This window comes from Gossypium hirsutum, chromosome D05 (genome assembly GCF_007990345.1).
Source record: "Gossypium hirsutum isolate 1008001.06 chromosome D05, Gossypium_hirsutum_v2.1, whole genome shotgun sequence".
NCBI lineage: Eukaryota > Viridiplantae > Streptophyta > Magnoliopsida > Malvales > Malvaceae > Gossypium > Gossypium hirsutum.
In genome coordinates, this window is record NC_053441.1 from 35,266,496 (window position 1) to 35,282,232 (window position 15,737).

A 15,737-nucleotide genomic window follows, 5' to 3' on the forward strand; every position below is an offset into this window, starting at 1 on the left:
ATGTTTGCCTCCAAATAACAGAGTTCCTTATCAAAAGTGTGAGAACTAATGACACTACACTCCTCTGTAAGTATTATGTTCTCATAATCACCTAGTTGCCTTTCACAAATTTCACATAGCTAGACATTTATTCGAGAGGTTTAAAAAAAGGAATTTAAGTAATTTCAAAAACTTCTTGTCCAACTTATTTCTTTGCAACTTTTGAAGGAATGGTGGAGAGGGATATTCTAGCTTAATTACCTTCTCTGGTGGCTTTCTAAATTTTTGCTCATGTTGGATAGGTTCTATAAAGCTTTCCTCATGCTCATATTAACTCTTGTCGACTGGTGAGATAATGTCCAAATTAACCTCAACTATGGAGCGGCATTTGGTAACTCCTTACCACTTTTAAGAGTGATAGCCTTGCAATGCTTTCTGGGATTATTAGAATTAAGAGAAAGTTGAGTATTTGATAGTTATGCTCATTGAGGCTTATTATGGAATGGATAAGCAAGCTGAACCACCTGAGTTTCCAATGCCTTCATCCTAGTATCAAATGCAAACATAAATTGTTAAATTTCTTTAGTGGTTGACTTCTTCTCCACTACTTATGGTTGTTTCAACAATTGTCTTTGGTACTAATTTTGTGCAAAACATAATGATCTAACTAGTTTAACTTAAGAAGAGCTGACTTGATTATTACCTCAAGCAAAATTGGGATGATTTCTCCATCCCAGATTATAAGTGTTGACAAATGGGCTAGGTTGTTGTCTTTCCAGATTAAGAACATAACCAACCAATTCTATCTCAATTATGCATTACAAGAATGATGGATATCCTCACAATGCTTACAAATCCCATAGAGTGGCTGCTTATTGCTAACCTCAATTTTTTTATTTAAATCTCATTTCATATTATTCATTTCAACAACAAAGGCAATTATTGTATCAACCTCTACTACTCCAACAACCTTATTTTGGCTGGCACTTATTCTACTTAAAATCCGCTATTGATTATTTTCTACCATGTATTCAATTCTATAAGTAACTTACTCAATAGTGCCCCATTAGCTATTACCATCCAAATTACTACTGATTGACTATTTTTAAGCCAATGTAGAAAGTCTGGATTAACTACCAATTTGGCACTTGGTGATGAGGAAACTACTTTTGCATGTCATTGAAACATCCCCATGACTCATATAAGATTTCTTTATCATATTGTCGAAAACGATGATGTCATTTCACAACTTGGTTATCTTATTTGGAAGGAATAACTTAACCAAGAATTTTTTTACCACTTGGTTCCAAGTTGTAATAAACTTATCTGGTAACCCATCTAACCAATTCAAAGCTCTTTCAATTAGAGAAAATAGTAATAATTTCAATTTAACAACCAACTTGAATATACCATACATTTTAACAAACTTCAGCAGATGTTGATTGGGATCTTTATGAGAAAAGTTAAAAAATTAATTAGGGTCCACCATCTAAATAACCACTAGTTTGATCTCAAAGTTGTTCGATTCCACCATTAGAAATTGAATACTAGTCTTGATCCCTTCAACATGAGGTGTAGCATAATCTATGATAAACATCAGAGTAGTAGAAGAGCTTGTCCATTAGCATTAGCACTGGTATAAACAACACATTAGCGCCTCAATGGTTAATTCTTTGGACTCAACCTTTGAATGAATGTTTAATCTTTGGATTATTCATAAAGTCCTCTTAATCTCCAAGTCTAACATAAATAAGTCAAGATTTTGGCTTCTGCTTATACGAAAACCAAATGAACTTTAAAAAAGCCTTTTGGTCTGATAGATGTCCAATTTAATATCATAATTGATGTTTCAACACACATATTTGAATAAGACAATTTAACAAACAGATTATAAAAAGAGAGTAAGGTAATAAAAGAAATCAACATGCGATGTTTGTTAATGCAGTTGAAATTCACCAATCATATTCTGCAAAGCCTTTAAAGCCAACTCTACCTTTACAACTTGAAGCAATTATAGCCCCAACAGATATCCCCAATTGTTACAATTATTCACCTTAACAACAAGTCTAATGTCAACTATCCCAAAACTTGAAATAAAGTTATGCAACCATAATGCTTGAATTGTAGCCTCAAAATAGGCAACAAACTTTGTTTTCAATTGATGCAAAGGCAAATCTTTTAGCTCTTTTTTATTATATGTCTCCTTCAGCAAGTAGAAAAAAAAAGTGAAAGTATTTTTCTACTATAAAAATATCCAGCAAAATCTAAATTTGAATATCCATTCACTTCTAGTTAATTGAATTTCATGTATATTATGTAATTCTTTATTCTTTTTAGGCACCATAAAACTTTCTTTACATCCTTCCAACGATCAATTTCATGATTTCTTTAATATCTACCAAGCATCTCAAGAAAGAAACTAATATCGAGTCGTGTACAAGTTTGGAAATACATCAAACTGCCCATAAAAGAAGCATGAGGGATGGACTTATTCTTTTCCATTTCACATCATTCTTTAGACATTGCATTAGATTAAATTTGTTCATTTTTTGTATAGGAACAATTATTGTTGCATAATTATATATATTAAATCTCTAAAACTCTTTGGATATAGTTTTTTTCTAAGGCTACCTTAACAATCCTTGTAATATATTATGAAAAAATTCAATTCTTATCAAAAAGACTATCTCTATCATATTGTTTAGGCATTTTTTAACTAGTGCCTAGTTCAATGCCTGGACAAGTGCCAACTGTCTGTAGCATTGGTTACTCTGAAAAACTATCATGTTTGGATTAGCAAATTTTGACAACAAATATGTTTGGGCTAAGATTTCCTTAAAAGATTGAGATTCTTGCCAGCTCATTCTTGATATCCAATCTACCCTTAGCAAGATTTCTTAAAGAGTTATTGGGATTAGATCGAAGCAATAAATATCCCTTAATCAAAAGAGAAGACCAAATCAAGCCTATTAAAGGAAAGATATCCTTAGCTGATGGGACACTTACCTTAGAGACTTTTGTAACATTTATCTTACTAATTTCAAGGGATAATTGATTGTATAAAATTTAGTATGTTAGCAAGTTCATACACATATATAGTGTGTGAACTTTTATAGGTGATGTATTGAGTTCGAAGCACTTATTTGTTCAATGAGGAATGTGCGTTGAGTGCATTACTTCTGTAATAATCAAGTGTGACTTGGGTAAGTGTCCTAAGTTTTTGAGGGGACAACTTAGAGGGAAGATGTTTAGATCTTAGGTACAAAAGTGAAGAATCTAAATCAGTGAGTGTTAGAGCTTGTAAACACTAATTGTACGAGAAACTAAGATATATAGCGAATATTCTCTATCGACAAGACCCTCCAAATGTAGCGAAATCGAATTGCATAAACATCTCATTTCTTGTTTATTTTTTTACACTTTACATTTCTTATGCCTGAAGTAGTTAGAACTAGTCTTGGCACTCCTTGGTTTTTGCATTAAAATGTCAAATTGGATCCAACATATCTGTTTCATTTGAAATTTATTTGAGAGAAAAACTTCTCCTTCAATACACCTAAATTATTTGTAGCAAGCAAAATATCGTCAACATTTTAAGAAAATGAACTTGCTTTTATTGATCTTTTTTATATATACATTGATCGGTGATTTTTTTTTAAAACCAACAATCTTATGGTATCATTGTCGCAAAGCTTTTTTAAATGCATATATTGACTTTTTAAGTTTACAAACCATATGACATTTTCTTTCAATGGAAAAACCATTAGATTGGTTCAATATAAACTTTTTCCTCAAGATTTCCATTCAGAGATGTTTTCACATCCATCTGATGTAAATACAAGGGCCCCTTTGGATGGACAGTGCGTTTACCTGTGATTAGTGTAAAAATAGCGATGCCAGTGAGATTAGATACTATAACAAAACTGTAGCGTAAGACAAAGAAAAAGTTAAACATACAGCACTGGAGGTAAACGTCCATCCAAAGGGGTCCTAAATCATAATAAGCCATTAAATACCACAATCATTTTTAAGGAATCTTTCTCCGAGATTGATGAAAATATTTTTTTATAATTATTACCATCCTTTTTAGTATAAGCTTTGACAATACTTTATATTGTTTGGTATTTCCAATTAAGTTATATTTAGTTTTAAAAGCTTTGCATCCAACTCGTTTTCAACATTTTGACAATTCGACAAGATCTCAAACTTTTTTTCCTATAAATTTCATCTCACCTTTAATGGCATTGAACCATTTTTATCTACATTCATAACTATTTATAGCTTGTGAAAATTAAATTAGATCTTGATTTTAATATCAAAATTTGGCTATTATAAATAAATCATATAATCATGAGGAATGATCAATGTGGAGTTAGAATAGGCCGTTATAATTGTTAAAGGAAAACACTTTGCTGAATAAAATTTTCCCTTTTAACCTTTTTCCTTAATAGATAAATGGTTAAACAATTTTTATATAATTAACTTTTAATCTAATACACCCATGAAATAATAATTAATTAATCATCTTAAATTGCACAACTTTATTTTTTTAATACAAATTGGTAGGTTTTATTGAGAAAGAAAGAGGATAGAAACAGTTATAATATGTCCAAGAAACATTTCGAGAAATCGAAAAAAAAAGCAAAGGCTAGAAAAACAAATCCTTCCCTCTTCTCTACCCTAAGTACATCTCCATGATTTAAACTAAAATATACATATCTAAGATAAAAATCATTTATGTTCGGGCCCAATTTTACCCGGGCCTTAAACACAAAACACAAATAATAAAACAAAATTAAAACAAAAAACCCAATTACAGAGGCCCAATACCCAAACCCGAAAACCAAAGTCAACTTAGGGTTTCAGTTTTTGAAACCCTAAGCGCCGCACTAGCTCCAGACCGATGGTCTTCTGCCGCCACTCGCTTCAGACCCTTGGTCTCCGGGCCGCTGCGCGTCTATCACCGCCACTGACCCATCACCGGCGCATGTCAATCACCTACAGAAGAAAGATCAACACGCAAGCAGCAAAAATAATAGGGAAAAATAGAAACAAATCGACTATAAAAAGCCGAATGCTCCTCTTGTACCTTCTTCTTCTTCTTCCTTTACAAGTGATTAATAAAAAAAAAGCAGATCAAAAAAAGATTAAAAAAGGTTGACTTCAGTTTTTTCTTTCTTTCAGTTCTTTTATTTTTTTATTTCATTTTTTATTATATTTTATTTTATTTTTTTAGTTTCTACTACCTATCTTAACAAAAACAAAACAAAAAGGACGAGGGGAGTACCTGCTTGCTTCGGGAGTCGGTGTCGGAACTTGTCTTCGCCGTCACCGGAGTTGGATAGGTAGAGGTCTCTTTCTCCTTTTTTCTCTCATTCCCACGGTCGAGAAGGCCAAGCCTTCAGGGACACCGTGAAGCGAGGGCTGAAAAGCCCGTTTCGCGACTCCGGCCACCTGCCATGACGGTTGTACGCCGAGGGCCAAAGAACTCAATGGCCGAATTTTTGAGAAAAAGGGAGAAGGGATTTGTTTTCTTTTAGGGCTGGTAGCAGAAATGAATTTTAAAATTTTTTTTGGGCTCAAATAGCCCTTTTAAAACGGCACCGTTTGGACACTACGGGTCAGGTGCCAAAACGGCGTCGTTTTGGCCCTGACCCGCGCGGTGACCCGACCCTGGGGGAGGATCCCCGCGTTTTCACCTAGGGAGATATTTGTGCAATAAGTCCCTCCACCTTTGCGGTTTGCTTCAATGCGGTCTTTTGTTTTTTTTTCTGATTTCGGCCTGCGAATTTTACTTCTATTTCGATTTGGTCCTTAGACCATGTGCTGCCTCTAGTTGAAACGCAGCGTTTCAGGACTAGGAAATATTTCCCCATAAGTCCCTCACGCTTTAATCGCGTTTTACTTCTGTCCTGCACTCTTCCTTTCGTTTATTTACATATTTAAACCCGAAGTTCGTTTAAACTTTTAATTTAGTCCTTTTGTCTTTTTAATTTCTTATTAAGTAATAAATTTGATGTTATACTTTATTATTAATTATTATTGTTGTTATTTTCTCATTTATACCTTTAAAATTTCAAATTTTATCATACATATATATGTATATACTTATTTTTATAATTTTATATTATATAATTTGTATCTATATATCTATATACATATTTTTATTCCTATAAATACATACACATACCCATATGTTTTTATATTTTCATATAGTTTTTATATACATACATGTTCTTATATACACATACATATATTTTTATACTTTATAATTCTAACATACATACATATATATATTATAATTTTATTCATTACTATTGTTTCATTCGGTGTTCATTTATTTATTTATTTATATGCTCATTATTATTACTTATTTAAGTGCTTTAATTTTTATTTATTTACTTTTATTTGTGTAAACATTATTGATTTCTTTTTATTATATATTTGCCATCTTATTTATTTATCTTTTCTTATTTGCTTGTATTATTTTATTTGCATTATCATCATTATTATTTTATATTCTTTTTTTACTCGGATTCGTCAAAAAACGGAAAATTTCAAAATAAAAATAATATTCGATATTTAGAATCTTCGAGAAAATCGAGCTCTAATGTATTGGGTTCCGATTTCTTTCGTTGAATCTAAATGATCGAAACTTTTTATATATAAAATATAACTAAAAGCTCGTTATTGGAAATCCAACATGCCGTGTCCTAATGCATTGGATATGATGCGTTGTTTTCTCGAGACGAGGATTTTCTTTATAAATGCAATATTCAAGGTTTAATATTTCGGGAAATTGTGCCCTAACGTATTGGGTTGCAATTTTTTCATATGACTTAAACAATCGAATATCTTTTTAAACTGTATTGTGCAAGTTTTTAGACGAGCTCATTTCTGAAGAAGTAAAATATCGTGCCCTAACGCATTGGGTGTGACATTTTCTCTTTCTGAAATGAGAGAGTCTTAACGTGTAACTTGATTTATATAAGTTTTTTCCTGTTTTTAAAAATAAAGTATCGTAGTTTAAATTCTCCAAAGTTTTTCAATTTTCAACATTAAGACATTAACTAATCAACTAGGTACCAATTTTAGGTGTAACGAGGGTGCTAATCATTCCTCGTACGTAACCGACTCCCGAACCCGTTTTTCTGAATTTTGTGGACCAAACTCGTTGTTTTAATAAAATTAAATTGCTTATTAAAAACAACCCCTGTTACGAGGTGACCCGATCACACCTCATCAAAAAAGATTGGTGGCGACTCTCGTTTTTGCTTTCAATTTTCAAAACCCAAGTCGACCCCGTTTTTATACAAAAAATGGTGTCAACAGCTTGGCGACTCCGCTGGGGAGCAAAATAAGTGAGTCAAGCCACGAGTTGATTAATCTTTGTCTTTTTGTCGAAAATTGAAAACTTGGTTTAAATATACGATCCTTTCATTGCATTTCACTCGTCTTTATTACGATATTCATTATGGTGGTTTATAATTGCTCTGTTTGTTTAAATTTTGGTATCTTTCTGCACGTTGCATTGTATGACCGTTGGTCACACCCTTTTAAGTGGGAGTGAGAAGCTACGTCTTCGTGAGGTTTTCACCTCCGCATGGGATAGTGAATCGCTTCCGGGATATATCCGTACCTATGTCTTCGTAAGATTTTCATCTCCGCATGGCCATAGGGAAATGTATCCCCCTGAACTGAACTCGCTCTATATGAGCCTATAATGGGTGAGGATCGAGGAATCTGCTAGTTCGGGTACCTTTACTTTAGAACCAAACCTCATGTAGTGAACCTTAGGAGCCCACCCTAGGTAGAACCACTTCGATTCCCTAGTATTCACCCGAATAGGTGTTCTATTTATTGTTGCTTGCTTTTGCTTTGTACTAACCTGTTTTCTTTTTGTTATGATTGCATTACATTTTCATCATAAAAAGAGGTGTTGATTCACGTTTGGTTGTTAAATAGAGAGCTTGTCATAAGGAAATGGGTTTCTTGATAAAGTGGATAATAATACGGTTGTCTGAATATGGTCCAAGAAAACGTGGTAAGAGAAGGATGATAGTTTAATGGAGGACTGCACAACCATTGCTCCGTTGCTCGAGAATTCAAGATGACAAAGATTATTCAAGAGCCGCTGAACTTTCTTAAAGGGAAGCCAACGAGCGTCACGAGGATGAGTGATTAACGAGTCGCAGCCCGGATCAAGCAAAAAGGAGATAAAAGAGACGTCCCTTTTGAAGAGTTCGTGAGATTTATCTTAACGCTCGAATGAAGAAGAGGATCGAATGTCTCCGCCTATGAGGGCAAAGCCGTATATACATCCGCTTTATGTAAAGAGATTTGTTTTCTAGTAAAGTTGTTCTAATAGAATTGAACCAAGAATCAACGTCTCTTTTTGCATTCATTTTATGCATTTGCACTACATTGCATCATATGCATTAGATTTTTACAAAATGACCCTAATTAATTTAAATTATGACAGTTACCCTGAAAACCAACAAAAATCTGTCAACTAGATATCACTACGGTACCCGTCGCAAAACAAAAGCAATGGATCAGAGATTAGAAAGACTGGGACAATTGCAAAAGGAGATGCAAGATCAAATGCAAGAAAGACTAACTAAAATGCAGCAAGACATGGAAGAATCCCAAAGAGATTTGTTGAGTCATTTAAAACAGTTACTGGCTGGGGGGCATGACAAGGGAAAGAGCCCTGTGATCAATTCTGGGGATGATCACGAAGACCCTGCTTATCCTCCAGGTTTCGCCCCAACTAATATCCAGGCGCAATCAGAGGTGTACCCACAGAGGGTACCTTTTACCATTATATCCCAACACCAAGTTGGTGCCCCGGCGTTAATGAACTTTTCAACAGGCTCAGGTTCTAATCCCGAGGATAATCCTACCAATCCTGTGGTTTTTTATCTTGACGACGTAGCAGAAATAGAGAAGGAAAGAGCAGACCTACCAAAATAGCTAGAAGACCGGTGTAGGTGGCTAGAGGAGAAGTTTAAAACTATGGAAAATGCCGATCACCATCGAGGAATGGATGCTAAAGATTTGAGTTTGGTACCTGATTTGGTGCTCCCGCCTAAATTCAAAATGCTGGAGTTTGAAAAGTATAACGGGACTAGTTGTCCTGAAGCTCATATCACTATGTTCTGCCGAAGGATGACGGGATACATCAACAATGATCAACTGTTGATTCACTGCTTCCAAGACAGTTTGATCGAATCAACGGCTAGATGGTACAACCAATTGAGTAGGGCCAATATCCACTCATGGAAGGATTTGGCGCAGGCCTTTATGAAGCAGTACAGACACATGATGGATATAGCACCCAATCGAATTGTGTTGCAAAACATGGAAAAGAAGCCTAGTGAGAGCTTCAGACAATACGCCTAAAGATGGAGAGAGGTAGCGACACAAGTTCAGCCACCTCTTTTGGAGAAAGAAACCACGATGCTTTTCATCAACACTTTGAAAGCACCGTTCATTAACCACATGTTAGGAAGCGCTACCATGAGCTTCTTAGATGTAGTGATGTCTGGTGAGATGATTGAAAATGCAATAAGAAGTGGGAAGATAGATACGGGAGAAAATGTCAAAAGATCAACCCCAAAGCACAAAGAAAATGAAGTGACCAACCTGAGCTTGTATAATAAAGGGTATTCAAAATCAATCACTGTAGGCTAGCCAAGGACGGTAGTAGCTAGCTATCAAGGCCCCTCAAAGCAAGAATCTAACTCGAGGCCAAACACAGAAAGACTCCAGTTTACACCCATCCCGGTGACGTATAGAGAGTTATATCAGAAGCTATTTGATGCACATGTGGTATCTCCGTTCTACTCAGAGCCTGTACAACCTCCGTACCCCAAATGGTAGGATGAAAATGCACAATGCGATTATCATGCGGCAATTACGGGGCATTCTATAGAAAATTGCGTTACCTTTAAAAAAGTGGTTGAAAGGCTTATCAGTATGGGCATTGTCAAAGTGGACGATTTATCTAGTGTAGAAAATCCACTACCCAATCATGATTGATAATGGAGTGAATGCAATGCATGAAGAAGTTGGGAAATGTTCGCATCAATGATATTTGTGAAGGCAACTGAAAAGGGACCTTGTCAGATATCCACCCTTTTAAACTTGGAAGTGTTCTAAACAAATCAGACTGTAAAAGAAGTCTCTATAGTATTTAGAGCCTACTTAGAGTAATATTCAGAACAAACTTGTTGCTTTTAACCTAGAAGCAATAAGAACTCTTTTGTGAAATAGGCTTATGTCTGAACGTCGTTATTTTAATGAAATGCATCTTTGCGATCATTTTTGAGCCAATATTCTTTCATTCTTTATGAATAATCATTTTTATTCTTTCATTATTTCTTCCAAATCATTCATTCATTCATTCATAATCATACTGTACATATAATTATTCTTAAATTCATACATTTTTTGTATATTATCTTGTACCTACAATAGGTCCCCAGATATCAATGACATGAATGACGCTGCTACAGACTCAGAATCTCCTTTTGAGTGAGACATGTGTCTAGAAGGATCTCATGACTTCGAAGATGACATGGATTGTAGCCTACTTTCGGACTTATTGAGGATGGTAAAATAATATGGAAAACAAATATTACCCCATAAAGAATCAATAAAATCCATGACTTCTCCCTATGTCGGGCATAGATGTCATTGAGTCGATCTTGCCAAAAGTTTCTGGCGGTCAACAATTCATCTTTGCAACCGTCAGTTACTTCACTAAGTGGGTGGAAGCTGCTTCATATGCCAGTGTCACGAAGTCGATAATTAGCAAATCCTTGAAAATCATATGTCAGTATAGAATGATAATATTTGACAATGCACTAAATTTGAACAAGAGCACGACATCAGAAGTTTGTGGGCTGTTCAAAATCAACATCATGTCGCCCCAAAGTGAGCAGAACAAAAAAAACCTCCACTGGGGCAATACATTTTTCTTTGGCCTATTGCGGTTTTGCCTATTAGAGACAAGATTCTTTCTCTCTGAGTTTTTGGACCCAATCCTAATTGAAGAGGAATGTTCAAAGCTATCCGTCATGGTCAAATGTGCCAAAAGCAAATGATGCGTGCTCACAAAAAAGTTCGCCCCAGAGAATTTCATGAAAATAACCTGGTATTGAAGAAGATCATTCCCATACAAAAAAAACTTCATGCCAAGATGAGAAGAACCTTATGTGGAAGGCCTTATCTGAAAAAGCGTCAATCTTGATCGGAAGGGATAACAAGGACATGCCTAATCCCATGAGCCCAGATTCAATAAAATTAAAAAAAAGAAAAAAAAAAGAAAAAAGAAAAAGAAGAAAAAAAAGAAAGAAAAAGGAGAGGCCAAGGTGAAAACCCGCAAAAGGTGCCTTGAGACCAATAGGGCTTGAGTTGAAAACCCGAAAAGGGCGACTCAAATTTTGGATCAAATTAGGGCATGAGGTGATCAGAGCAGCTCAAATTTTGATCAGATCGGGGCATGTGATGATCTTCCTATACCTGAATCAATAGGAAAGGGTAGGCAACATCTTGGGGCATCGACAAAGTCCTGTAGATCTCCTAAACACATGTCAAACTCAGAATAGTCTTTCAAAGAGTTTGTACAGAGAAGTTCAAGCTGCGATATCTGGGGCACCTAACCTCCATACTATTTATATATTGAATTTGTTGTTCTTGGAATACTTCATTCTTTTTCAAGATACGTGTTTCCAATTAATTCCCCTTTTATTCTTACTATCCTTGATAATTTATCCACTTCAAGCTATGCTCCCAAGTCAATTCTATTTTATCCATCGTTATATTCTTCTTGCAAGCATGTTGCATTGGAATGATAATTAATGGACTAATAACACTTTCACAATGGAAGTTTTGCATATTACTCTAGAAGTTTCTAAATAATATAGGAACCTGAAATGGGACTATTGTTTAGAAAACACCAAGTTTAAACGGTGAAATATCTAAGAAGGAAGAGTCTAAGTTAAAGACTATCCTTTCAGATTTTTTTTTTCTAAACATTGATTGAACAAAATGACAAGATATCGTGTTGGTGACAAGGCTTCAATGAACAAACAAGCAAGGATCACCGAGTGATAAGAAGAGGTTTTTTCGGAGAAAAAAATTTTACAATTGTGCATAAACATTCAGTATGACACCTTGGGAATGGTGTAGGAGACCAAAGAGTTTCACATTCTGTATCCTTGAATTGTGATAGCAGAGGATCGAGAAAAGGCCAGATCTTTCTACCCTTGGGTTACAGCGGGAGAAAGATGGTTCAAATTTTGCATCTAGTGGATTGAACTTGGAGGTTTACAGTGGGGGCAATCTGACTAAGTGTTTCTTCAGAAAAGCCAGCCGAGCAAGAAGGTGTTATAGCACGTCAATGATAAAACCTTAATAAACTTTGAGTAATGATAACCTAAGTGATAAAGAAGGATCATTCCCGAAAAAAATGACATTCTGCATTCATTCAAATGTCATTCATACACGTCTACTTAGGAGCATTTGATTCATTCTAATCATGTCATCCTAATCACTAGAAATAATTAGGTCTATGAAATAGATTATACAGGTCATGTTCCCCAGAGAACAGATCAGTGAAGATAGTAGATCTTACATCCCTGTACTGATAGCGAAGCAGACTGAAGATAGCAGATCATGCCTTCTTATACTGATGGCGAAGCAGATCGAAGACACCATACATTGCAGTCAAAAAGATTGAAGCCACAACGGCAAATCTTACTCTCTCAGGCGGTGCAGTGGAACAGATTGAAGCCACAACGGCAAATCTCGCTTCCCCGACATTGCAATTAAAAGATTGAGGCCACAACGGCGAATCTTACCTTCCCAGGCGATGCAGTGGAATAGATTGAAGCTACAACGGCGAATCTTCCTTCCCCGACATTGCAATCTCATTTTCTTAGCGGTGCAGTGGAAAATATTGAAGCTACGATGGCGAATCTCGCTTCCTCGACATTGCAGTCAAATAGATTGAAGCTACAACAGCGAACCTCACTTCCCTGGCAATGTAATGGAACAGATTGAAGCTACAACGGCGAATCTCGCTTCCCTGACATTGCAATTTAAAAGATTGAAGCCACAACGGTGAATCTTACTTCCTAGGCAGTGCAGTGGAACAGATTGAAGCTACGACGGCGAATCTCGCTTCCCTGACATTGCAATTTAAAAGATTGAGGCCACAACGACAAATCTTACTTTCCCAAGCGGTGCAGTGGAATAGATTGAAGCTACGATGGCGAATCTTACTTCCCCGACATTACAGTTAAATAGATTGAATAAGCCATTCCTATCACCCTGAAGTTGCAGTGGAGCGGATTAAAACCACAGATCTTATCTCTCTAAAGTTGCAGTAGAGTAGATCGCATCTAGCCATATCTCCCTGAAGTTGCAGTGGAGTGGACAGAAGAAGCTAATCCTGCCTCCCTAAAGTTGCAGTGGAGCGGATTAAAATGATGAATTCCATACCCCTGAAGTTGCTGCGAAGAAGATTGAAGCTACAAATCCTATCTCCCTGAAGTTGCAGTGGAGCGGATTAAAACAACAGATCTTATCTCTCTGAAGTTGCAGTAGAGTAGATCGCATCCAGCCTTATCTCCCTGAAGTTACAGTGGAGCAGATTGAAGTTACTAATCCTATCTCCCTAAAGTTACAGTGGAGCGGATTAAAACGATGAATCCAATACCTTTGAAGTTGTAGAGGGTCGGATTAAATCTTATCATATCAAACCTTATCTCCCTGAAGTTGCAGTGGAGCAGGTTGAGGCAACAAGTCTTATCTCCCTGACATTGCAGTGGAGCAAACTAAAACCATAAATCTCGTCCCCTTGAAGTTGTTGCAAAGAATATTGAAGCTACAAGTCAGATCTTTCTGAAGTGCAGTAGATTGGATTAAAGCGACGATACGCAGTGGACTGGAACGAAGTTATTTGAAGAAGAAAAGCACCAGAAGAAGTCAAGACTCAGCAAGACCGGGCAAAATTGGCCCTTTTGAAGTCTTTGCTTTGTTCTCGTTACACGACAACGAGCAAAGAGAGGCAGCTGTACGGGCCCAATTTTACCCGGGCCTTAAACACAAAACACAAATAATAAAACAAAATTAAAACAAAAAGCCCAATTACAGAGGCCCAATACCCAAACCCGAAAACCAAAGTCAACTTAGGGTTTCAGTTCTGAAACCCTAAGCGTCGCACTAGCTCCAGACCGATGGTCTTCTACCGCCACTCGCTTCAGACCCTTGGTCTTCGAGCCGCCGCGCGTCTGTCACCGCCACTGTCCCATCACCGGCGCATGTCAATCACCTACAGAATAAATATCAACATGCAAGCAGCAAAAATAATAGGGAAAAATAGAAACAAAAATACTATAAAAATTCGAATGCTCCTCTTGTACCTTCTTCTTCTTCTTCTTCTTCCTTTACAAGTGATTAATAAAAAAGAGCAGATAAAAAAAGATTAAAAAATGTTTACTTCAGTTTTTTTTTCTTCTTTCAGTTATTGTATTTTTTTATTTTATTTTATTTTATTTTATTAGTTTCTACTACCTATCTTAACAAAACAAAACAAAAAAGAAGAAGGGAGTACCTATTTGCTTCGGGAGTCGGTGCTGAAACTCGTCTTCGTCGTCACCGGAGTTGGATAGGTAGAGGTCTCTTTCTCCTTTTTTCTCTCATTCCCACGGTCGAGAAGGCCAAGCCTTCAGGGACACTGTGAAGCGAGGGCTGAAAAGCCCGTTTCGCGACTCCGGCCATCAGCCATGGCAGTTGTACGCCGAGGGCCAAGGAACTCAATGGCCGGATTTTTGAGAAAAAGGGAGAAGGGATTTGTTTTCTTTTAGGGCTGGTAGCAGAAATGATTTTTAAAATTTTTTTTGGGCTTAAATAGCCCCTTTAAAACGGCACTGTTTGGGCACTAGGGGTCAGGTGCCAAAACAGCGTCGATTTGGCCCTGACCCGCGCGGTGACCCGACCCTGGGGGATGATCCGCGCGTTTTCACCTGGGGGATATTTGTGCAATAAGTCCCTCCACCTTTGCGGTTTGCTTCAATGCGGTCTTTTGTTTTTTTCTGATTTCGGCCTGCGAATTTTACTTCTATTTCGATTTGGTCCTTAGACCATGTGCTGCCCCTAGTTGAAACGCAGCGTTTCAGGACTGGGAAATATTTCCCCACTAGTCCCTCACGCTTTAATCGCGTTTTACTTCTGTCCTACACTCTTCCTTTCGTTTATTTACATATTTAAACCCGAAGTTCGTTTAAACTTTTAATTTAGTCCTTTTGTTTTTTTAATTTCTTATTAAGTAATAAATTTGATGTTATACTTTATTATTAATTATTATTGCTGTTATTTGCTCATTTATACCTTTAAAATTTCAAATTTTATCATATATATATATGTATATACTTATTTTTATAATTTTATATTATATAATTTGTATCTATATATCTATATACATATTTTTATTCCTATAAATACATACACATACCCATATGTTTTTATATTTTCATATAGTTTTTATATACATACATATTCTTATATACACATACATATATTTTTATACTTTATAATTCTAACATACATACATATATATATTATAATTTTATTCATTACTATTGTTTCATTCGGTGTTCATTTATTTATTTATTTATATACTCATTATTATTACTTATTTAAGTGCTTTAATTTTTATTTATTTACTTTTATTTGTGTAAACATTA

General features: G+C 35.8%; 1 long non-coding RNA gene and 1 other non-coding gene across 2 annotated transcripts; one reads left to right on the plus strand and one right to left on the minus strand.

The window, feature by feature from the left end:
* Positions 1–1,125: 1,125 nt before the first annotated feature.
* LOC121218099 (small nucleolar RNA R71) lies at positions 1,126–1,231 on the plus strand. The gene has a single exon (XR_005914362.1). It is a non-coding gene; the product is annotated as a small nucleolar RNA R71 (small nucleolar RNA).
* Positions 1,232–4,628: 3,397 nt separating this feature from the next.
* LOC107902992 (uncharacterized) lies at positions 4,629–5,531 on the minus strand. The gene is made up of 2 exons (XR_001685664.2): positions 5,267–5,531; positions 4,629–4,977 (listed from the first exon to the last, which is right to left on the minus strand). It is a non-coding gene; the product is annotated as an uncharacterized lncRNA (long non-coding RNA).
* Between the last annotated feature and the right edge of the window lie 10,206 nt (positions 5,532–15,737).